Genomic DNA, 25,898 nt, shown 5'->3' with positions numbered 1-25,898 from the left:
TTGTTGGTTCAAAAATATTTTTTTATTGAAAAAATAAAAATTTTCTAACAAACGAATTATTTTTGGTAATAAAAGTTTAACATTTTTGAAGAAATTCAAATGTTTTAATCCCCAAAGAGGAAAAGTTATCTTACTCTACAGCGAAGGATTTCCGTCCAACACTCAAAAAAGTTTAATTGAATCCAACGATTTTGATCTTCTTTAAAATAACGCCGTTTTAAGGAAGCAATCTATCTTTAAATCGAGGGTCGGTAAAAGTAAGATTAGGATGCAGATCAATTGTCGAAATTTCATTGTTTTTTTGCGATATGTTAACAAAGCTGTTCAAATGTCATTTAATAACCCATTATAACGGACGAAGAGTAAAGAAATAGTCATTAAATTTATAAAAAGGTATTGAATCTTTGGATAGATACGGTGTTAAGGTCCCTGTGGAAGTTCTTCACTTTTTTATTTCATAACTGTATATTTTACCTGGCCTGTATACAGCCTGCGCTAATTAGTACAGAAAGTGATAGACCATCATATTTGAGATAATAGTTAAAGAAATATTTACGAATGAATAAAAGTCCGAAAGCTCGCAGTGATCTTACTACCCATCAGGGGGTTAAAGAAGCAGCATTTTTGGCTGGGAATCAATATCAAAATCATTAAAGGAAGGTCCAAGTAAACTTTTTTTTGAGTTTATAAGACCCAAAATTAGTCATTTCCCCCTTCAGAACTTTACTGAAGGGTAAAGAAATTCACTTTAGCCAAGTATTGCCAAGTTATGGATTTCCCTGTAAATTTAGGAACAATTCTGAACCAAATTCGATCAATTCTGGCATGCATTTGGAGAAAGAAAATGAAGGAGGTCAACAAAGTTTCTAAATATGAGTAAGTACACTCTCAAAAAATCGCTTCTGTAACATATACACCAAACACATTTTGCTTCAACCATACATATTTTCAGAATTGGTCCAATCAAAATATTGTTTCTATTATTCAAATATATTATGTTCCACCTTAAGGCATACACTGGTCGCAAAAAATTTATTGAAATTTTCTTTGTGTGGATATATTTTTAATTCGCCATTTGGTTACTTCCATTATTTTACTTGCAGCATACTGTCTAGGTCTCTCTTTCTAAACACACAAATTAAATTATTATATGTTTGCATCTAAGCATATTATATGTACAAACATTTTATGTCCCAAACATAATATTTTCTAACATTTTAACATATATGTTCAAACATGTTATGCTAGTTTATGAACATTATATGCTTGCACTTAATAATATTGTGTTAAAAAATTTGAGTTCCAAACATATAATTTTTACACCCAAACATATGAAAAACAGTCTTTTTCGTCCATGTATTTATTGTCATTACTTTCTCTTCCCTTTTCAAAACTTTCTGTTAAGAGGACATTTTCATTTTTTAAACACAATATATTTAAGTGCAAACATGTAATGTTCCCAAACTAACACTAAATGTTTGGGACACATATGTTAATATGTTAGAATATATTATGTTTGGGGCATGCATGATTCATAAAAATTATATGTGTGAATGCAAACATATATAAATTTACAAATTTCGAGTAAACATATATATGTTGCGATATTTTATTCAGATAGCGACAGAGAGAGTATAGAGAAAGAAATAGTGATGAAACCGGGAGGGTGACGAAAGATATCAACATATTAGAATGAGTATTCGGAATAAAGAGAATAGAGATTCGGAACCAAAACAATAGACATTTGAAATTCAGGTAAAGGATATTAAAAAAATGGTGGAAAATATACACAAATTACGAAGGGATCATCATAAAAATAACGAAAGGTCACTATACTCTTTTTAGAGTTGGGACAGTAAAATGAAAAAAGGAGGAAATAGTGAAAAATTAAACAGTAAAATGTATAAAAACAAAGTTTAGTTCCTCTTTATTAATAAGTAGTCCAAGAGGAGTTGATGGACACCTTCAAATATAAAAGCGGGCATTAAGTTAACGTTTTGCACTAAAACAATTGAAAAAGTTTATTTTCTTTAAAATGAATTATTAAAGAAAAATAATATGCAAAACATGGTCATTTTAGAGCGATAATGCCAACTTAATACCGGCCTTAAAGGTAAAAATGAAATTAAGTACAAAACACGATAAAAATTGTGTTAAAGAGTAGTAAAAAACTTTGCACGCCTAAATAAATTTATGTGTATATTATAAAATTATTTATGTATGTTTATACTCGACTCCACGTTCTTCTTTTGTTAGAGTTTTTGAATTCCTTCCAACATTGCAAACTTTTATACCAAAAACAGTTTTTCGTTACAAAATTGTTATTTTTGCAATAAAAAATAATATTTTATCCAAAATCTCAGTCAATTTCGTTTATATCAAGCACTGTTTCTGACTGTAAATATTTAATGGACCACAAAGTTTCATTATAAAAATTTAATATAGCATAAATGTAAATGTGTAAAGTAAAAAAAAATGGTTCGGTCGGAGGAGGGATTGAACCCACGACCCTTTGCATGCAAGGCAGACATGCTAATCACTGCTCCACGTGGCCAACAAATGTATGTTTCTCTTAAATAATGTTATGTTTGCATGGGCTCGTGTGCACTGCAAACTATGCTATATAAATGTAACTTATAACGATAATTATCTACTGGTGACTATAACAGCTACGTAGCCCAGTGGATAGTGTGTTGGCTTACAAACTGCATGTTCCTCGGTTCGATTCTCCGACCAGGCGAAAGGTAAAATTTATAAAATAAAGGGTGGTTAAATTTTAAGGGTCGATGTTGAATGTGAACCACACTTAAACGCCAAGTTTTTTTCCGAATTTTATTTGACATTTCTCTATTTCAGACTTACTCGATTTTAACCATGGAGAGATACACAATCCAACAACGTGTTAAATGGTTCCAAGAAATGGCAACAATGGATGATCAATTTTCGAAGAAAAGCATCTTCAGTGATGAGGCACATTTTCACCTCCGTGGATTCTTCAATAAACAGAATTGCCGCATTTGGGCGAATGAGAATCCAAGAGTGATTGTCGAAAAACCAATGCACCCACAAAGAGTGACAGTTTGGTGCGGTTTATGGGCATCATCGGGCCGTATTTTTTCCAAAATGAGGCCGGTCTGGCAGTTACTGTGAATGGTGTTCGCTATCGTGAGATGATGACGAACTTTTTATGGAATTGGAAGATATGAATGTGGACGATATGTGGTTTCAGTAGGACGGTGCCACTTGCCACACAGCTAACGAAATAATGGCTCTTTTGCGCAACAAATTCAATGGCCGTGTTATCTCACGTAATGGCGATGTCAATTGGCCGCCAAGATCATGTGATTTGACACCGTTGGACTTTTTTCTTTGGGGTTATTTGAAAGAAAATGTGTACGTCGATAAGCCAGCAACAATTCAAGAGCTAAAGGATGAGATAATTCGGCACATTAACGGCATAGAACCTCCATTATTCCTCAGCGTCATCGAAAATTTGGACCATCGGATGAAGGTGTGTCACCGAGGTGGCGGCGCCCATTTAGCCGATATTTTGTTCCATACATAATTGAGTAATACCAATATATCATAATAAAATAAAATTACAATAATTTCCTAAATAGTTTGTGTTTTATTCAAAATCAACATCGGCCCTTGAAATTTTAACCACCCTTTAGAATAATTTCTTCAACATGATTTGTATTACAGAAAAAGATGCCAAGAACTAAAAAATTTCGAGGAAGTGAAAGTTATGTGAGGGAATGAGCACAATCTTCTTTGGGGAAAATTCTTCTAAACATATAATATTTTTGGGCTCAAAATGCTTCCAAACATATAATATGCTTACATAAAACAAACATATTAATGTTTCGGCTGTATCCAATAATATATGTGCCTACTGCAAAATATGTTTGGAACATATGTTAGAGAAGCGATTTTTTTGAAGGTGTACAAGCAAAATGATTAAATTATTTACTTTTATTTATTTGTACATTTCAAATGTAGAAGATTTAGAAATTTTGGACTCATTTCTACTTTAATTTTCCACTTTATAATCCGAATTTTCACTCATATGTATATTTTTTAAAAAGTTCATTGAAAACATCTATATATTTTTGTTGGGTTGAATTTATATGATACACTACAGGTTTCAAAATTTAGAAAACCATTCTGTATTTATATTTGGGGGGAAGATACAAAAATCACCTGTTAATACTGCTATAGCCTACGATGAAATATGTATAGCTAGGTTAGGTTAGGTTAGGTGGCAGCCCGATGTATCAGGCTCACTTAGACTATTCAGTCCATTGTGATACCACATTCCCACAAAAAAATAACTGTAAATAAATATTAACAACTTTATTTGTATGTAAAATCTGCTGATGCTCAACAAATTTGTCTATTGAATATGAGGCATTTGTTGTTGAAATGTGTTTGTAGATGCTTGACAGAGGAAATAATAGAAATATTCTGAATTATCAACAAATTGTTTTGTTGCGAAAATAGTTGACTGCTTTCGATATGAAAACAAAAATAAAAATACAAGACTGGTTACGCGCACAACGCTAAGAATATGTACGAAATCTAAAAGAAGTATGCGAAGAATACCGTTAGAATACAATGAGTAGGAGTACATGCACGTGTATGATAGCAAGCAAGTTGTAAATTATTCAACCGTCGAACTGAACGGATGTGTTTTCTAATAGCGGAGTATTTCATCGTAATAAGTACTTATTACGAATTTCACGTGTGGCCCAGTGGACGGGTAACGACTGAAGTTATAAATTTGGGCAGCGAGCCCAATTAGTCGACTGGCGGTGACACTTTGGCAAGTCGAACCTTTTCTAAGGTGACGACATCAAAAGGAGGCAATCATTCTCGAAAGAGATTCAAGGAGCGAAGAAATGCTTAGTTTATCCTAAAGAAATTAGGATCAGTCGACCCAAGCACGTTGTAGGCTAAGCAAAGCGATTCCTTAAAATGGGCTCAAGGAATTCTTGAAGCTGGAAAAAGGGAACGATCACCGGATGAGCTGCCATCCTCTAAACGGGATCAAAGATCGTTTGCCTCAGTTGCAAAAGACAGCCTTGTGATGGCTATTATTAATAAAGGAGCATTGGACGGTATGATTCCAAGGCAAAAATGGGGGAAATTGAGAACGCGATGTCTGGTGTCTACTCAGAGGTGCGAAAAAAGTTTCCCGGACCAAGTCCTCGACGGCAAGATGCTGGATGGTATCAAGGACGATATAAGTTAATAGCTTTTGCGGACCAGAGGTCTATGGATTGCTTTAAAGCTGCATTGATGCTAATTGGTGAAGTTTGGGAAGGAGCCGCTTTGGAGTTAGTCGATAAAAAAGACATAGCGGTTAAACCTAGAGCACATGCAAACCCTCCTGATCCTAAGTCAATACTAGAGAGACTAAAAGAATGTAACCCAGATCTTCCAACCGCCGATTGGAAGGTTGGTCGTTTGGTTGAGGTGGATGGACCAAGACGACATGCGCTGTTTATATTAAACATAGAGTCGCTGCCACATCTAGCCCAGACCCAAGGACGTGTAAGTTATGGCTTTCATGATATCCATATGAAGGTATACAAAAGCGATCAGCCAAAGGATTCCGAAACGGACAAGCCTCCGGTAGAGTCAGCAGTGAAAAAATCTCCTAGCGAAGAAGAAGGAGACATAAAAACTGCAGGCTATGGCGAAAATCGTATGCGGGAAGTTTCTACAGGCTCAAACCTCACCAAAGCTGAACCGCGGATTGTTGCGAGAGTCACCGAGATCTGTGAAGAGGAAGCCCTTGATGACTCAATTGAAGCGGCTGATGTGACGGTGGTTGAAAATTTGGATGGTTCTACGGTTCCTCCAGATAAATCTTCACCATTGTAAGGCCGATTGTTCTGCCTTAAAAGTTCTCCTGATGAAAGGAGACATAGATATAGTTCTTATTCAAGAACCATACATATATAAGAACAAGATCTGTGAATAAGGCACTCCCGGTTTCAAACTTTTGCATAATACCGGTAACGATATAAATCGAGCATGTATAATTGCTAAAAACGAACTAAACTTGTTTCTGCTTCCTTCATTTAGCAATGCAGACACTGTCGTAGCCAGTCTTGAGATATCCAAATGCATATATTGGGTATCTTCGGTCTACATGGGACATGATAGGGAGATACCACCCTGTGCCGTTAAGACCTTAGTTGAGGAGTCACTAAAAACAAAGACAAAACTCAGTATGGGATGCGATGCAAATGCACATCATAGTATTTGGGGAAGTAGTGATACTAATGTAAGGGGAGAGTCGCTAATAGAGTTTATTTTGCGTACTAACCTGGTAGTTTGCAATAAGGGAGATGCACCAACCTTCGTCACCAAAAACAGGCAAGAGGTTTTGGACGTCACATTGACCACTCCGGAACTGAATGATAAGATATCTAAGTGGCAAGTTTTGAGGGAACATAGTTTGTCAGATCGTCGCTACGTCAGTTTCAGATTGGCTGTTCGTACTTCAAAGACCATATTTCCGCCAAATGTTAGGAAAGCTGATTGGAATAGGTATAAGGAATCGTTCAATTTGATGATACCGGAAATGGCAGAGACAAATATGGGCACTGTGCAAGATATCGAACACGCAGTGGAGCGGATTACTAAGGCCTTCAACATGTCACTGAAACCTGCTTGCCCTAGAGGAAAGCCAATGGGAAAAAATCGGCCGCCATGGTGGACTACGGAGTTAAGTAATATGAGGAAATCCTGCAGGAAGCTCCTTAACAAAGCAAAGTCCACAAGAGCTCCGGAGGATTGGGACACTTACAAGATGAATCTGAGAGCATATAAACGAGAACTGAGAAGGTCTCAATAAAACTCTTGGGATGATTACTGTAGCAGTATTGAGAATACGTCAGAGGCTTCCAGACTACGGAAGGTACTACCATCCACTAACACCGCTCCAGGAAATCAGACGGTTGAACCATGTTCTGGCGGTGTAACAGAGGCTCAGTGGTCATTTCCTATCGAGGAATCGGAATCTAGAATAAAATGGGCTTTAAATAGCTTTGGACCATTCAAATCCCTCGGACCTGATGGAATTACTCCGGCGGAATTACATGCAGTGGCTGAAAGAATTATCCCCTGGTTGACGGTGATATATAAACGATTTGTAAAGTTAGCATATATTCCAGAAAAGTGGAGGGAAACAAAAGTCGTCTTCATACCTAAAGCAGGAAAAGCCTCTCACTCGAGTGCGAAGTATTTCCGACCAATCAGCTTATCCTCATTCCTACTTAAGACCCTAGAGAGGATGATAGACATGTATATTAGAACTAGCGTGGATTCAAGTTTGCTCTCGAAACGACAGCATGCATACTCGAAGGGCAGGTCTACTGAGACCGCATTGCATGAACTATTCACCTGTATTGAAAGCTCACTATCTGTCAAAGAATACACAATCGTGGCGTTTCTAGACATCGAAGGGGCGTTCAATAATGTCCACCAGAGCTCGATATTAAATGGACTGACAACTCTGAATGTTGATCCAGGTATACTTAGGCTGTTAGACGAACTTCTAATAAAGAGACATAAGAGACATATTTGAGCCACACTAGGGCAAGCAAACATACAAAGGTATGTGAACAGAGGCACTCCCCAAGGTGGAGTTATATCACCTCTTCTTTGGAATGTTGCTATAAACAACCTTCAGATGATGTGGCGCTAGCAGTCAGGGGAAAATTCCCATCCACAATCAGAGATATTATACAGAGAGCTCTCCGGATTACTGAGAAATGGGCGAAAGATAATGGTCTTGGTGTAAATCCAGCAAAGACAGAACTAGTCATGTACTGCAAAGATCGCAAAACTCCCACGGTTAGGCCCATTTCCTTAGGGGGTACTGAAATTCCCTTTGGTGAGTGTGCAAAATACCTTGGCGTTATTTTGGACAGGAAGCTGAACTTTAAGCTTAATATTGAAGAAAGGGCGAGAAAAGCAACGGTAGCTTTGTACTCGTGCAAAAAAAACAATAGAAAAAAAGTGGGGACTGAAACCAAAAATTGTGCATTGGCTATACACGGCAGTAGTTAGACCTATAATGCTATATGGTGTTGTAGTCTGGTGGCCGGCACTTCAGAAACCGACTTGTTTAGATAAAATTCAGCGTATGGCGAGCTTATGTATCTCAGGCGCATTTAGTAAGACAGGAACAGACTCCCTTAATGTCATGCTACATCTATGCCTTTAGACATTTTGGCCAAACAGTCAGCTGCAACAACGGCTGTGCGATTGCGCGAGCTATCGCTGTGGTCGGAAAAAATGTACGGTCATAGTTCGGTCCTCAAAGTAATGCCAGATGTGCGTAACGTAGTGGATTACACCCTGGCAAAACCACTTTTCGACAAAAAGTTTGAAACTCTACATCCCAACAGTGAGGCGTGGTGCACACAGACCCCGGGGAATAAAAGATATATAGATGTCTATACTGATGGCTCCAAATTGAATGGACAAGTGGGTTTCGGAGTATATTCTAAAGATCTGGAACTTCGAATAGCGAAAATATTACCTGATCACTGTAGGCTGAAATATTAGCAATAAGAGAGGTGGTGAATTGGCTGAGAAGTAATGTTCCAACAAATATTGGCATTAATATATACTCAGACAGTCAACCTGCAATAAAATCCTTGGGCTCTGTGTTCCTTAACTCGAAAACGGCCATAGACTGCCGCAAATCTCTCAACGAGATGGCTGAGCAGTACAATATTCACCTAATATGGGTGCCTGGCCATAGGAACATACCGGGGAACTGGGAAGCAGATGTGTTAGCAAGGCTAGGAACTACCTTACATATTCCAGGGGAACTAGAATCTGTTGGTATGCCTCTGGTCACCCGCAAGCTCTTACTGCGTGAGAAGGCTGTTATGATGGCCAATATTCGATGGGAGAATTGCAAAGGTTGTAACGATACCAAGCAAATATGGCCCCATTTAAACTTAAACCGCACACTAGATATGCTAGTGTTCTCAAGGCGTCAGATAGCACTCCTGCTATAACGGGTCGCTGCCTGATAGGCGAATTTGCAAAAACTATAGGTGCGAAGTATAATGACTATTGTATAAGCTGTCATGATGTGGAGGAAAAGGAATCAATTAAACACCTCTTGTGTGAGTGTCCTGCTTTTTGTGTAAGGCGTAAGCGAATTTTAGGAGCATATAGCTTTAGATTACTGGCGGACCTGGAAAACGTTAACTTAAGCAGTTTGTTAATGGTTTTAGAGCAATCTGGTTGGTTCCACAAAAGTAAATAAGAGAGAAGGTTCAGTGGTTAAGACTAGAAGTGCCCATATGTAATAGGTACTTTTAGTTAAATCTGGTATCACAATGGACTAAATAGTCTAAATTTAATCGGGCTGCCACTTTAACCTAACCTAACCTAACCATGATAGCAACCAAAGAGCTCACTCAGCAGAGAATACAGAAAAGCATTTATAAATGTCTGTGAAAAATTTATATTTTTCAGTTTGAATTTCTTAAATGTGTTTGTTGTTTAGCACTGGGCAAGAAGTTGTCAAAATGCTTGCTAGACCCTGGACTACTCATACATTTACAAAGGGAGTATAGGATTTTCGACACAAAAATGTTACATGTTCCCCGTCCAAAAATAACATTTTTGTCATAGTTCTTCTCTGTGTGTACTTAACAAAATATATCCAATATAGTTCCGGAAATTTTGCAATTTTGGTACAATTCATAGCATAATTCGGTCAATTTTAATTTCAATTTAATTTTTTTTGTCAATACACCAATAAATTTGTTACAGATCATTGATGGACTCCAACAAACCACATACAATTTTTTGTCGTTCAAATTCAAAAATATTTGTTGAGGATTAAACGTAACGTTCAACAACAAATATTTTGTACTCAAAAAATTACTTACAAATTATGTTATTGAGAACACAAATTATTTGTTGCCTTCTGATGGTAACGATTGCTAACAACTTTTTTGTAATAATGGTTATTAAAAGTACAAATTAGTTTGTTGCTGGAAAATTAACAAATTTTGTTATTAGTTTTCCAACAAAAGTTATTGGTTCTCAAACTTATTTTTATCTGTGTTGGTGAACTTCTCTCTTATCACCGAGTTCTGCCCGATTCCATGTTAAGCTCATTGACAAGGGACCTCCTTTTTATAGCCGAGACCGAACGGCGTTCCACATTGCAGTGAAACCACTTACAGAAGCTTTGAAACCCTCAGAAATGTCACCAGCATTACTAAGGTGGGATAATCCACCGCTGAAAAACGATTTTGGTGTTCGGTCGAAGCAGGAGTCGAACCCACGACCTTGTGTATGCAAGGCGGGCATGCTAACCATTGCACCACGGTGGCTCTGTATAGCTAGGCTTGTGTAGATATTTATGTGACATTTTCCTTTATCTTCTTCTCCAATAAGCTCGTATAAAATTATAATAATATTGGTATCAGGCTAACATAGTAAGCTACGAAGTGAAAAGGAAAAAAGAAACGCTACTAGTATGTCTTTAGAATTGTATCTCAGTGAATTGTTGTTGACTAGAAACAAGGTATTGTGTGATCGTTCACTAATCAAGAGGCTCTAAGAATTTAATAGGATTTTTTGATGCTTTTATGTAGTAATAGGAACCAAGAAGATGACTTCACAATCGTCTTTTCGAATTTTCGTTAAAGTTAAACTTCGATTAGTCGTTTTTGGCCACCAAACAGGTCGATTTTAAAGTATTGAAAAGTAAATTTTTAAGATTACAAAAAGGCGACATTGATTTCTTATTTTCGTTTTCTTTTTTTTTTTTGAAAAAATTGACTTTGACTTTTTTGATTATCCCTATTGCAAATTGGACACAAGGTGCTCATTATACACCTTATACATACTCCTGATTGTTATAACTAGGACTGTCGCGACAGGATTAATCTCGAATCCCGGGATTTTTCGGGATCCCGAAAAACTAATTCAAATTCGTTAAATTTAACTTTATTTATTCATATATTGGAGTCTCCAATCAGTGCAAACGGCCCTTAGATTTCATACCCGACAAATTGAGTTAATAAACATTTATGGTACACCTCGAGTAAGAACTTATTATACATGAGGTATACTACAAAAACCGAAGTAAACGATAAGGTCCTCAAGCAATGTTAAAAGGTCCGTCGACCGAGTTTATCTGATAAAAATTTGAATGCCTTGATATTTTTATGAAGTTACTTAAAACCATGAAGTACAAAAGGATTAACACAAGTGTACGAAAATATACATAATCTAATCAAAATCCTTAAAATGTTTTGCTGAATAAGATAGCGATATGAAATTGATTTTTTGTCATAATTTGTTGTTTTACTTTTCTTGTTGAGTTGGACTAGGTGTTCGTTAAGTATTATAGCAATTTGATTTTTTTTTAATTTACTCTTATGTTCTTTAGTAATAAAATTGTATTAAATTAAATTGGTTTGTTATTACTTAAACTTTTTAAAAAAATCCCGAATATTTGAGGATCCCGAAAAAAAGCCCGAGATCCCGAGACTCTATATTTTAAAATCCCGGAATTTATAAAAATCAATCCCGAAAAACAGCTCTAGTTATAACCACTTCTCGTAAGAACAATCCATACGAGAAATTGGTGCCAATCGCCACTGACGGACCTTTTCACACAACTGGTACCAATGCTCCAGATGATCCCAATTTTGAAATTTCCGATTATATTATTTTAATTTCTGGATTGTGGTAGAATAAGTACCGTTCGTTTTTTATGAACCTTTTTTGCAATTTTCTTATACTTGTTTTTTTGCAGTGGTCGTATGCATGGTATGTCTAGAAAGTTGTTCATAATTTTATAGGCTTCATTTCTTCCATTGATTGTTTTGTTTCAATAGTTTGTTTTGTTTCAATAATCGGAAAACGGAAAAAATCGGTGAAAAAAGTGTCATTTCCTACATTTTGAGCATGAAGATTAAAATTTTCTGACTTAACCCTCCGATGAGTGACAGTTCTGAACTTCACGGCCGTGCGAAAAAGTCCCTACGGACCTTTTTTGTAATTCATGTTTTTTTTTCATACAATTTTTTTGATTTTTTTTTGTTTTTATTGTTTATAACTAAATTCTACATACAAAAATAATTTTTTAAAAATTTTTTGCTTGAATTTTCTTAATACTGTTATAAAAAATTTAAAAATTATTGTTGTTGAGCGTGTACTTCTTGTCCCCTGCCCTGTGCGCAAGTGTTGCAGCGATGTAAAAGTGTGCTATGTTCTCCGCAAACAGCGTTGCCGCAGCCGAAGCAGTATGCCCGCGTTTTCCGCTGCCGCCCGTAATCAGAATGGCAAAGCCTACGTGACGGTCTACTTGACTTAGCCGCAAACGACGGTACATAAAAAACAAATAAATATATATTCTATTCTTGTATTTGAAGATGTTTTTCTTACCCTGACATCGAATGCTTCCATCGCATTGCGTATCCTTGGATATGAGGTTATATGGTTGTTCAGGGCACGTTCTTCGATATTTGTTGTGGCCAATTGTTTCGTTAGCGGTAACAAGAACGACCGCCGTCTGACACTCCTTTTTATAGGCTTCACTTCGATGTAAATCGTAAAAGCAGCCAATGCGGCGACATCCAGCATATTATAAAACATGGCCAACGGCCATCGTTGTGTTGCTCTTTTGCAGCTGTAAGTGCCTAGCATTTGATCCATGGTATCAACGCCGCATTTGTTGGCGTTGTAATCTAATATGGCATAGGGCTTCCGCTTCTCGGTTTGCTCGTCAACGAGGCAGGTGTAGTGCATTGTGGAGAGCACGTTCACCACTTTATTTTTTTTTCCGGCACGTATGAACATAACGAAATATCCCCCTCGTTGAACCCAAATAATGTACTATTGATGGTGCACTTCAGGTTCTTCTTGAACTCCTGTGGAATGAATGTTTTGTTGTAGCGCACTGTACCAACATATGCGGTCTTCCTCCTCAACAAAATACGCGCCAAGTCAAGAGTGGTAAATAAATTATCTGCGTATATAGTACGGCCAGCATCTAAATATTTTTCCACAAGATCCAGCACTACGTTCTGCCCTTGGTTTATCACCCGTTGTTGGTTTGGCAGTTTTCCATAATATATCATTCCCTTCACAGGATAATAACTCTGTGGGTCGCATAACCACCATACTTAGCTGGCTTTGACGGAATATATTGTGTGAAGCGGGTGCGGCCTCTGTAAGGGAACAACAGATCATCAACTGTTAGTGCTTCATGAGGAGTATAAGCTGCTGCCAAGTTATGTTGCAACATTTCCCAAATGTCGTCAATAGCCACAGTTTTGCTGTTGATGAGTCGCTGTTGTCGAGTGTTTCCATTGTCGAATCGAATAAATTGCTTTATACACATGAAGCGATCGTACGACAACGCAGCTTTGTATATTGGGCAACGCGTCGCGTCCCATAATTCCATAGCTTGTTTGATCTTGTGAGTCCAGCATACCAAAGAATAGCTACAAAGGCGTCAAACTCTTTCACTTTCACTGGCTTTCACTCCTTTTTCTTCGTGGGATTCCCCAAATTCCATGCAGCTGTAACCTCCCTGCCTTTACGATTTGTTTCACGTAGCACTACGTGTATTATTTCCTCTGTCATGATTGAACGCATTATTGTATAGGGGTCGTGTATATTTCCTGTTGGTCCTGGTTTCTTTCTTCTGAAGTCGACCACGTTATGATAATGAGTGCGTGATGTTGGTGGTGCTTTTTTACTCCATTGGGTGCCATCTTTACCAATATAGTAACTTTCATTTGTTTCCTGTCCATCATTTTCTTCCTCTTCATCATCGTCGTCATCAGTATCTTCATTAACTCGACGTATCCTTCAGTTTCGGCATCTGACTCTTCAGCCTGTTGGTATGTGCGATCTTCATCATCCTCAACTTCATAGTTATCAATTGCAGCAATATCAATTTCTTCATCCATAAAATCAGCAAATCTACTATCAGCTGCACGCCGTTCATCCGCAGTCATTTGCTGGTAACGTGTACTACGGCGTACAACAATTTCAGCAACGTCCAAATTACTTGCATCTGCCATATTTATATTTTTGTTTCTATCACACACGATTTTACTCTTCGCTGTTTAAACTTTGACTGATTTGATTTACGAAACTACAACATCTTTTATACTCTTTCGTACGTCTACCTGAACTCAAAGACATTTAGGGATTACTTCACTGATGCGCAGAAATAAAGTTGAAAATGTATGTGTGAGAAAAAATAATCATAAAAAAACAACAAACACATACATTCGGTGCACATGTACTTTAGATGCTCTCTCAATGACGACAAAAAATATGTGTGTATTTTTGTTCTTCGAAATTCGAATATGTATTTTTGTTCTTAGATTTTTTTGTTTTTATCATCATCCCTAATGTCTTTGAGTTTAGGTCTTTGTGTTCAGAACAAGTAAATTATGTGTTGAAACAACAAAAAATTATAATGATGCCCAAAAACATTTATTAGTGAAATTCAGTACAAGGTTAGGTTAGGTTAGGTTAAAGTGGCAGCCCGATTAAGATTCAGGATCACTTAGACTATTCAGTCCATTGTGATACCACATTAACTAAAAGTACCTATTACATATGGACACCTCTAGTTTTAACCGCTGAACCTTCTTGATTATTTTTCTTTGTTGAACCAACCAGATTGTTCCAAAAATATTAGCAGACTGCTTAAGTTAACGTTTTCCAGATCCGCCAGTAATCTGAATCTATATGCTCCTAAAAGTTGCTTGCACTTTACACAAAATGCAGGACACTCACACAAGAGGTGTTTAATTGATTCTTTTTCCTCCGCATCATGACAGCTCATACAATAGTCATTATACTTCGCGCCAATAGTTTTTGCAAAATCTCCTATCAGGCAGCGACCCGTTATAGCAGATATCAGGAGTGATATCTGACGTCTCGAGAACATTAGCATATCTAGTGTGCGGTTTAAGTTGAAATGGGGCCATATTTGCTTGGTGTCGTTACAACCCTTGCAATTCTCCCATCGAACATTTGCCATCATAACAGCCTTCTCACGCAGCATGAGCTTGCAGGTAGCTAGGGGCATACCAACAAATTCCAGTTCCCCTGGAATATGTAAGGTAGTCCCTAGCCTTGCCAACTCATCTGCTTCCCAGTTCCCCGGTATGTTCCTATGGCCAGGCACCCATATTAGGTGAATATTGTACTGCTCAGCCATCTCATTGAGAGATTTGCGGCAATCGATGGCCGTTTTCGAGTTGAGGAACACAGAGTCCAAGGATTTTATTGCAGGTTGACTGTCTGAGTATATATTAATGCCCACATTTTTTGGAACATTACTTCTCAGCCAATTCGCCACCTCTCTTATTGCTAATATTTCAGCCTGAAAAACACTACAGTGATCAGGTAATCTTTTCGCTATTCGAAGTTCCAGATCTTTAGAATATACTCCGAACCCCACTTGTCCATCCAATTTGGAGCCATCAGTGTAGAAATCTATATATTCTTTATTCCCCGGGGTCTGTGTGCACCACGCCTCACTGTTGGGGATTAGAGTCTCAAACTTTTTGTCGAAAAGTGGACTCGCCAAAGTGTAATCCACTACGTTAGGCACATCTGGCATTGTTTTGAGGACAGAACTGTGACCGTAACCTTTTTCCGACCACAGCGATAGTTCGCGCAACCGCACAGCCGTTGTTGCAGCTGACTGTTTGGCCAAAATGTCTAAAGGCAATAGATGCAGCACGACATTAAGGGAATTTGTTCCTGTCTTGCTGAATGCGCCTGAAACACACAAACACGCCATACGCTGAACTTTATCTAAACAAGTCGGTTTCTGAAGTGCCGGCCACCAGACTACAACACCATATAGCATTATAGGTCTAACCACTGCCGTGTATAGCCAATGCACAATTTTTGGTTTCAGTCCCCACTTTTTTCCTATTGCCTTTTTGCACGAGTACAAAGCTACAGTTGCCTTTCTCGCCCTTTCTTCAATATTAAGCTTAAAGTTCAGCTTCCTGTCCAAAATAACGCCAAGGTATTTTGCACATTCACCAAAGGGAATTTCAATACCCCCTAAGGAAATAGGCCTAACCGTGGGAGTTTTGCGATCGTTGCAGTACATGACTAATTCTGTCTTTGCAGGATTTACCCCAAGACCATTGTCTTTCGCCCATTTCTCAGTCATCCGGAGGGCCCTCTGAATAATATCTCTGATTGTGGATGGGAATTTTCCCCTGACTGCCAGAGCCACATCATCTGCGTATGCCACCACTTTTATCCTTTCTTTTTCTAGAGTAACCAGAAGGCTATTTATAGCAACATTCCAAAGAAGAGGTGATAGGACTCCTCCTTGGGGAGTGCCTCTGTTCACATACCTTTGTATGTTTGCTTGTCCTAGTGTGGCTGAAATACGTCTCTTCATTAGCAGTTCGTCTAACAGCCTGAGTATACATGGATCAACATTCAGAGTTGTCAGTCCATTTAATATCGAGCTCGGATGGACATTATTGAACGCCCCTTCGATGTCTAGAAACGCCACGATTGTGTATTCTTTGACAGATAGTGAGCTTTCAATAAAGCTGACTAGTTCATGTAGTGCGGTCTCAGTAGACCTGCCCTTCGAGTATGCATGCTGTCGTTTCGAGAACAAACTTGAATCGATGCTAGTTCTAAGATAAATATCTATCATCCTCTCCAGAGTCTTAAGTAGGAATGAGGATAAGCTGATTGGTCGGAAATCCTTCGCCCTCGAGTGAGAGGCTTTTCCCGCTTTAGGTACACCCTCAAAAAAAATCGCTTCTTTAACATATGTTCCAAACATATTTTGCAGGAAGCACATATATTATTGGATACTGCCGAAACATTAATGTGTTTGTTTTATGTGAACATATTATATGTTTGGAAGCATATTGAGCCCAAAAATATTATATGCTTGGAAGAATTTTTCGCAAAGACGATTGTGCTCATTCCCTAACATACTCGTAATTTTCACTTCCACGAAATATTTTAGTTCTTGGCACCTTTTTCTGTAATACAAATAATGTTGAAGAAATTATTCACTTTTATAAATTTTACCTTTCGCCTGCACGGAGAATCGAACCGAGGACCATACAGTTTGTAAGCCAACACACTATCCACTGGGCTACGTAGCTGTTATAGTCACCAGTAGATAATTATCGTTATAAGTTACATTTATATAGCATAGTTTGCAGCGCCCACGAGCCCATGCAAACATAACATTATTTAACAGAAACATACATTTGTTTGCTACGTGGAGCAGTGGTTAGCATGTCTGCCTTGCATGCAAAGGGTCGTGGGTTCAATCCCTACTCCGACCGAACACTTTTTTTGTTTTTTTTTTTTTTTTTAATTTACACATTTATATTTATACTATATTAAATTTTTATAATGAAACTTCGAAATGTGGGTTATTAAAGATTTATAGTCAGTAACAGTGCATGGTATAAACGAAATTGACTGATTTTTGGATAAAATATTATTTTTTTATTGCAAAAATAATAATTTTGTAACAAAAACTGTTGGAAGGAATTCAAAAACTCTAACAAAAGAAGAACGTGGAGTCGAGTATAAACATACATAAAAAATTTATAGTATAAACATAAATTTATTTAGGCGTGAACACTTTTTTACTAGCATTTAACAACATCGCTCTAAAATGCCTTTTATTTTTCTTTAATAATTCATTTTAAAGAAAATAAACTTTTTAAATTGTTTTAGCTGCAAAACTCGAACTTAATGCCCGCTTTTATATTTGAAGGTGTCCGTCAACTCCTCGTGGACTACTTATTAATAAGGAGGAACTAAACTTTGTTGTTATACATTTTACTTTGTAATTTTTCACTATTTCCTCCTTATTTTATTTTACTGTCCCAACTCTAGAAAGAGTATAGTGCCCTTTTGTTATTTTTATGAAGACCCCTTTTTTCTTTTAACGAAAAATTGTGCCCATAGTGCCAAAATGATAAACAAAACACATGTCCACACATACATAAAATGCTGCTCTCAAGGCGAAAACACAGGCTTTTTTTCAAATGTCTATTCTCTTGGTTCCGAATGTCCATTCTCTTTATTCAAATTAAATAATATTTAGACTTAAGCATATCAAATTTTTGGCCTGATCATAAAACAGTTTTCCGAAACAATATACAAGCGGTTTCACAGAAATTGTTCTCTTTTGATTCTTTTGCTGTGTTATGTTGATATCTTTCGTCAACTCTCCCGGTTTCCATCTCTATTTCTTTCTCTATCTATCTATCTATCTCTGTTGCTCTCTGAAAAAAATATCACAACATATGTATGTTTAGTCGAAATTTGTAAATTTATATATGTTTGCATTCACACATATGATTTTTATGAAACATTCATGCCCCAAACATAATATATTCTAACATATTAACATAGATGTCCCAAACATTTAGTGCTAGTTTAGGAACATTACATGTTTGCACTTAAATATATTGTGTTTCAAAATTGTGCCCGAAACACATTTTGTTTATATCGGAACATATGAAAAACATATTTTTCTAACAGTGTATGAAAACGACTTTTGTTTCCCTCCACTTTCCTGGGATATATGATAAGTTGATACATCCTTTATATATCACCGACAACCAGGGGATAATTTTGTCAGTTACAGCTTGTAACTCCGCCGGAGTAATTCCATCAGGTCCAGGGGATTTGAATGGTCCAAAGCTATTTAGCGCCCATCTTATTCTAGTTTCCGATACAATTTCCTCGACAGGAAACGACCGCTGAGCAACTGTGGCACCGCCAGTACATGGTTCAACCGTCTGATTTCCAGGAAAATGTGTGTTCAATAGTACCTCCAGCGTCTCCTCACTGGACGTTGTCCAATTGCCCTCCGATGTTTTAATGAAACCTGGAGCGGAGTTGGTGGATGCTGGAACCTTCCGTAGTCTGGAAGCCTCGGACGTATTCTCAATACTGCTGCAGTAAGCATTCCAAGAGTTATGCTGAGCCTTTCTCAGTTCTCGCTTGTATCCTCTCAGATTCTTCTTGTAAGCGTCCCAGTCCTCAGGGGCTCTGGTGGACTTTGCCTTGTTAAAGAGCTTCCTGCAGGATTTCCTCATATTACTTAATTCCGTAGACCACCATGGTGGTCGATGTTTCCCCCTTGGCTTTCCTCTAGGGCATGCAGCTTTCAGTGAGATGTTGAAGGCCTTAGTAATCCGCTCCACTGCGTGTTCGATATCTTGCACATTTCTCATATTTGTCTCTGTTATTTCCGGTATCATCATATTGAACGATTCCCTGTACCTATTCCAGTCAGCTTTCCTAACATTTGGCGGAAATATGATCTTGGTGATATGAACATCAAATTTGAAACTGATGTAGCGATGATCTGAGAAGCTGTGTTCACTTAAAACCTGCCACTCAGATATCATTTAATTCAGTTCTTGCGAGGCCAAGGTGATGTCCAAAACCTCTTGCCTGTTTTTAGTGACAAAGGTTGGGACATCTCCCTTGTTGCAAACTACCAGATTAGTACGCAAAATAAACTCTATTAGCGACTCTCCCCTTGCATTAGTATCACTACTTCCCCATATACTATGATGTGCATTCGCATCGCATCCCATAATGAGTTTCGTCTTTGTTTTCAGTGACTCCTCCACTAAGGTCTTAACGGCATATGGAGGCATCACCCTGTCATGTCCCATGTAGACCGAAGATACCCAATATTTGCATTTGGTTATTTCTAAACTGGCAACGACAGTGTCTGTATTGCACATTGAAGGAAGCAGAAACAAATTGAGCTCGTTTTTAGCAATTATACAGGCTCGATTTACATCATTACCAGTATACTGCAATAGTTTGAACCCCGGAGTACTTAATTCACATATTTTGTTTTTATAAACATATGGTTCTTGAATAAGAACTATATCTACGTCCCCTTTCATCAGGAGAACTTTTAAGGCAGCACATGCAGCCTTACAATGATGAAGATTTATCTGGAGGATCCGTAGGACCATCGAGATTTTCAACAACCGTCACATCAGCCGCTTCAATCGAGTCATCAAGAATGTCCTCTTCAGAGATATCGGTGACTCTCGCAATAACCATAGGTTCAACTTTGGCGAGTTCTGAGGCAGTATAAGCCTCCTCACGCATACGGTATCTATCCATGTCTTCAAATGTCTTGGTATCCCCCTCGACTTCGCAAGAGGATCCGCTTACTTCTGATTCAGACAGAGGCTTGTCCATTTCTGAATCCTTTAGCTGATCGTTTTTATACACCTTCATTTGGATATAATGAAAGCCATAACATACACGGCCCTGGGACTTTGCTAGATGTGGCAAAGACTGAGTGTTCAATATAAACACTGCATGCCGTCTTGGCCCATCCACTTCATCCAAACGGCCAACCTTCCAATCAGCTGTTGGAAGATCTGGATTGCATTGTTTCAGTCTATTTAAAATAGATTCAGGGTCAGGAGGGTTTGCAGGTATCCACGCATGTGCTCTTGGTCTAGCCGGTATGTCTTTCTTCTCGACTAACTCTAGAGCAGCTCCTTCCCAAACTTCACCAATTAGTATCAGAGCAGCTTTAAAACATTCTATAGACCTCTGGTCCTCAAATGCGACTAGCTTAAATCGTCCTTGATACCAACCAGCCTCTTGGTGTCGAGGATCTGGGCCGGGAAACTTTTCCAGCATCTGTGAGTAGACGCCAGACAAAGCATTCTCAATTTCCCCCCATTTTTGCTTTGGAACCATACCGTCCAATGCTCCTTTATTTATGATAGCCATCACAAGGCTGTCTTTAGCAACTGAGGCAAACGATCGTTGATCCCTTTTGGAGGATGGCAGCTCATCCGGTGATCGTTCCCTTTTTCCAGCCTCAAGAATTCCTTGAGCCCATTTTAAGGAATCGCTTTGTTTAGCCGACAACGTGCTTGGGTCGACCGATCCTAATTTCTTTAGGATAAACAAAGCATTTCTGCGTTCTTTGAATCTCTTTCGTGAGGGATTACCTCCTTTTGATGCCGTTACCTTGGAAAAGGTCCGACTTGTCAAATTGTCGCCACCTGTCGACCCGTCTACAGGTCGACTAATTGGGCCTAACTCTTGGTCATTGCCCAAATTTATAACTTCAGTCGATACCCGTCCACAGGGCCCTGAAGTTAGCAACCCAGTGGATGTCTTTGAATTTCTCTGCATTGTGGCCTAATATCCCACCACACTTGAAATTCGTAGTAGGTACTTATTACGATGATTTTATCCGCTATTAAAAAACACGTCCGTTCCGTTCGACGGTTGAAATTTGAAATTCAGTACAAGGTCCATACCTATTCACACGTCCGCATACTATTCTCACTAAAACCTCAATAACTCCTAAAGTAATCCGATCGGCTTGATTTTTTTCCAAAAGATGCGCAACAAAATACTCTTGGAATACAGAGTAACTTTGGGGGTGGATTGTAGTGGCCGAAGTAGGAGTAATTTTAGTTTGAAAAGGCAAAAAGGTCCCAGGGACCTTCTCACTCATCGGAGGGTTAATATATTCAGCATTTTTGTTGGTCGAGTCAAGAGCTATAACTTTGCTGAAGACAGCAAAGCAAATCACATCATTTTTCGGCCATGCGAAAATTAGAAGAAATTTGTAAATCAACTACACAGAAAAAAAATTCACGAAAATTTAAGTCTTAATTGAGTTTTAAAAAATATGCAATTAAGATTTAATTGATTCAACAAAGTTTTTAATTGAAACAAAAATCAATCACAAAAATTAATGGTATCAATTTATTAATTGGATCAATTAATTTTTTAATAGACTTTCAATTAGTTTTTTAATTGATACTATCATTTCTATGATTGAAGAAATTTCAATACAAAAAATTAATTGGATCAAATAATTTCTTGATTGAATCACGAAAAAATTGTGTGTATATATGCTCATAAAGAACGAACCGCAACCAATCTAGCGAAATCCAAAAATTACTTTTCTGCTCTCATCGAGTACGACAAGTGATTTTTTGTTTGGAGTCAAAAAGCCTCATTGTGTTATTTCTACACCGAAAGAAAGAAGAAAATCTTCGTAAAAAGAACGAAAAATTTCGTTAAAAGTACGAAGTTTGTCATTGTTTTACAACCAAAGAAACTTTTAATTAAAAGTACGAAATATTTCGTTCTTTTTACGAGGAATATTCTTACAAATTTTTCGTAGTTTGTAAGAAACAACTTCGTACTTTTTATGAAAAAGTTTCGTACTTTTTATGAAGCAATTTCGTTCTTTTTATGAACAAGTTTCGTACTTTTCATGAAAAAGTTTCGTTCTTTTTATGAAATTGTTTCGTACTTTTTATGAAAAAGTTTCGTACATTTAATGAAAAAGTTTCGTACTTTTTATGAAACAATTTGGTTCTTTTTATGAAATTGTTTCATAATTTTTATGAAATTGTTACGTACTTTTAATGAAACAATGTCGTACTTTTTATGAAACTGTTTCGTACTTTTTATGAAACACTTTCGTTCTTTTTACGAAATTGTTTCGTAATTTTTATGAAACTATTTCATAGTGTTTAAGAAATTTTTCCATACTTTATATACAATTAATTTGTAAAATGTGCAAAACAGGAAGTTAAAATATAATTAAGTACTTACTTTTTTAATTAGCCAGCTTATAAAAAAGGAACATAATTAGTCTGTATCATTTTATTAAAAAAAGAAAAAGATAAATGTAGTCAATAACTAAAACGTATTTCATTCAAATTATATATGGCTGTTATATATAGCATTTGAACTTCAAATGAAACCTTTTACATTTGAAATGAGACATTTTTCAAAACAATTGAATTCTTTTCAAATCAAATGAAGCCTTTTCCAAAACATATAAAACCTTTTACAAATCAAATGAAACTTTTTCAAATCAAATGAAACTCTAAAATAAAATATATGATATATATTTCTTCTAAAATAGAAAATAAATTTATATGTATATACATCGCAATATTTCGACCCTTATTTTACAACTGACATCAATAAAATTTGTTTTGTTTTTAAATTTCGAGAGAATAAATTGGATGAAATTTTTTATAACAATTTTAGACAACGATTCTTTTAGTGATAGTTAGTTTAATTTAATTAAAGATCCCAATAAATTTATGAATAACATTTATATTCAATAAAAAGATAGTTTAAGAAAAACTAAGACTTGCACGGATGAAAAAGACTGTTTTTCATATGTTTGGCTATAAACATTATATGTTTGGAACACAAATTTTTAAACACAATATTTTTGAGTGGAAGCATATAATGTTCATAAACTAGCATAACATGTTTGGGACATATATGTTAATATGTTAGAACATATTATGTTTGGGACATAAAATGATTGTAAATATAATATGCTTGGATGCAAACATATATTAATTTAGAAATAGCCTATAAACAAATATGTGTTTAGTAGCTTGGAGCGCTATTTAACAGGGAGCGATATTGAATTAAGTTGGTGGTTGTTGCTTGTTATTACAAAATTAACATTTTATTTTTCCTTGGGCAATTGATCAGCTACTTCTTTGATCCTTACAAACTGTGTGGTCCGCTGTTCGAATCCCCGTCCGGCAAAAGGTAAAATTAAAATAAAAAAAATCATACAATTGAATAATTTCTTCTACAATGTTTGTATTACAGAAAAAGGTGCTAAGAACTAAAAAATCTCGTGGAAGTGAAAAAGATGTGGGGGAATATACAATTGAGCAGAAACAAAATTTTGAGCATTCAGGTCGAAAACCTATGTTGTTAGCACCTATATTACCTGTTTATTTTCATAATTCATTATGATTGTAAATATATAAATAAATAAATAAATAAAATTTTGAGCACAATATTGTTTGGGAGAATTTTTTAAGCATATAATATTTTTGGGTGCAAAATGCTTCCAAACATATTATATGTTCACATAATAACATATTGTTTTTTGGAAGACAACATTATTGAATTTGGATGCAAAAATACAAAATGTTTGGAACTTAGACTACCCAAACATATATTGTTTAGACCAATATGCTTTCAAACATATTATATATTGGTAGAGATCAAACATATAAATGTTTGGGAAATACCCAAAAATGTATATGCTTGAAGCAAAATATGTTTGGGAGTATATGTTACAGAAGCGATTTTTTGAGAGCGTGTGTATAACTATAGCAGCGGTAAGAAATCAATGCATATTTGTTCAAAGACATTTTAAAACAAATTATATTTTTGCTTTTAGCAATTTAGTAAAAAATGTTTTCTTAATTAAAAAAAATTTAATCAAAGACGCTATATCCTCAAATAAGCCTATATTTGGAGCGTTTTTATCTTAAATCTAAAGTTTCAATATTTCAGTTAATTTATTCAATTTCTTTAAATCAAAAATGTTTTTCTTTACTTTAAGGAATATAAGCTTTAGTTCACAGACATGCGACTTTAACGCAATTACAAAATTTGCGTCCTAAATTTAATGAAAAAAATTGAAGCAAAGATTATAAACTTTCATTTACTTAAAATTTCATTATATAAAGAAATTTGTCCTTAATATTTTGTACATTTCGCTTCTTAAAATTTAGGTTGCGTAATCTTTAATATTACGTAAATATTTTTTTCAGCGTAGATTAGGAAATTATATTTATTAAGAAAGTTTGTTGAAACTTCGATAAAAAACATCGAACTCATTGAGTACATTTTGCCTTTTGAAAATAATTTATTCATTTAAAAAAATAACCGCGAAAGTTAACTTCAGTTTTCAGTTCATTTTTATACCCTGCGCCACACTGTGGAACAGGGTATTATAAGTTAGTGCATATGTTTTCAACACCCAGAAGGAGACGAGATAGACACATAGTGTCTTTGGCAAAAAAGCTCAGGGTGGGCTCCTGAGTCGATATGTCCGTCCGTCCGTGAACACATTTTTGTAATCAAAGTCTAGGTCGCAGTTTTAGTCCAATCGAGTTCAAATTTGGCACAAATATGTGTTTTGGCTCAGAACCCTATTGATTTTGGAAGAAATCGGTTCAAATTTAGATATACACAGTCTTACACAAGTTTACATACGACTTAAGAAATTGTATTTTCTTTAATTAATAAAATATAATAAAATATGCATATATATGCTTTAGATTTTGTAAATTAATTTCAAAAACAAAGTATTTGTCAATTTTCAAGAAGATGTTTTTAGTCTGGATTATAAACAACAACAAGAAACATGTTTAGTTATAAGGTAAAAACCTCAAGGGTATGTAAACTTATGTGAGACTGTGTAGTTCCCATATATATATTTCGCCCGATATGGACTTATATGGCCCCAGAAGCCAGAGTTTTTTCCTAATTTGCTTAAAATTTTGCACAAGAAGAACAATTAGTACTATAGTCAAGTGTGCCAAATTTTATTGAAATCGGTTCAGATTTAGATATAGCTCCCATATATATATCTTTCGCCCGATATGGAAGAAGCCAGAGTTTTACGCCAATTTGCTTGAAATTTTGCACTAGGAGTACAATTAGTAGTGTTGTCAAGTGTGCCAAAGTTTATTGAAATCGGTTCAGATTTAGATGTAGCTCCCATATATATGGTTCGCCCGATTTACACTCATATGACCGCAGTGGCCAATCTTTTACTCCGATTTAATTGAAATTTTGCACAAGGAGTAGAATTAGCATTGTAGCTATGCGTGCCAAATTTGGTTGAAATCGGTTCAGATTTAGATATAGCTCCCATATATAGCTTTCGGCCGATTTACACTCATATGACCACAGAGGCCAATTTTTAACCGATTTAGCTGAAATTGTGCACAGGAAGTAGAATTAGCATTGTAGCTAAGCGTGCCAAATTTAGTTGAAAT

General features: G+C 36.4%; 1 protein-coding gene across 7 annotated transcripts in view; it reads left to right on the top strand.

Annotated features, from left to right (window-relative positions):
- Cad86C (Cadherin 86C) overlaps positions 1-25,898 on the top strand; it is a 411,455-nt gene that overhangs the window by 310,086 nt on the left and 75,471 nt on the right. The window lies entirely within an intron of this gene.

Source organism: Haematobia irritans, chromosome 1 (assembly GCF_050003625.1).
Source record: "Haematobia irritans isolate KBUSLIRL chromosome 1, ASM5000362v1, whole genome shotgun sequence".
NCBI lineage: Eukaryota > Metazoa > Arthropoda > Insecta > Diptera > Muscidae > Haematobia > Haematobia irritans.
Note: the sequence above shows the minus strand (reverse complement) of the source record. Positions and strands in the feature narration are given on the sequence as shown.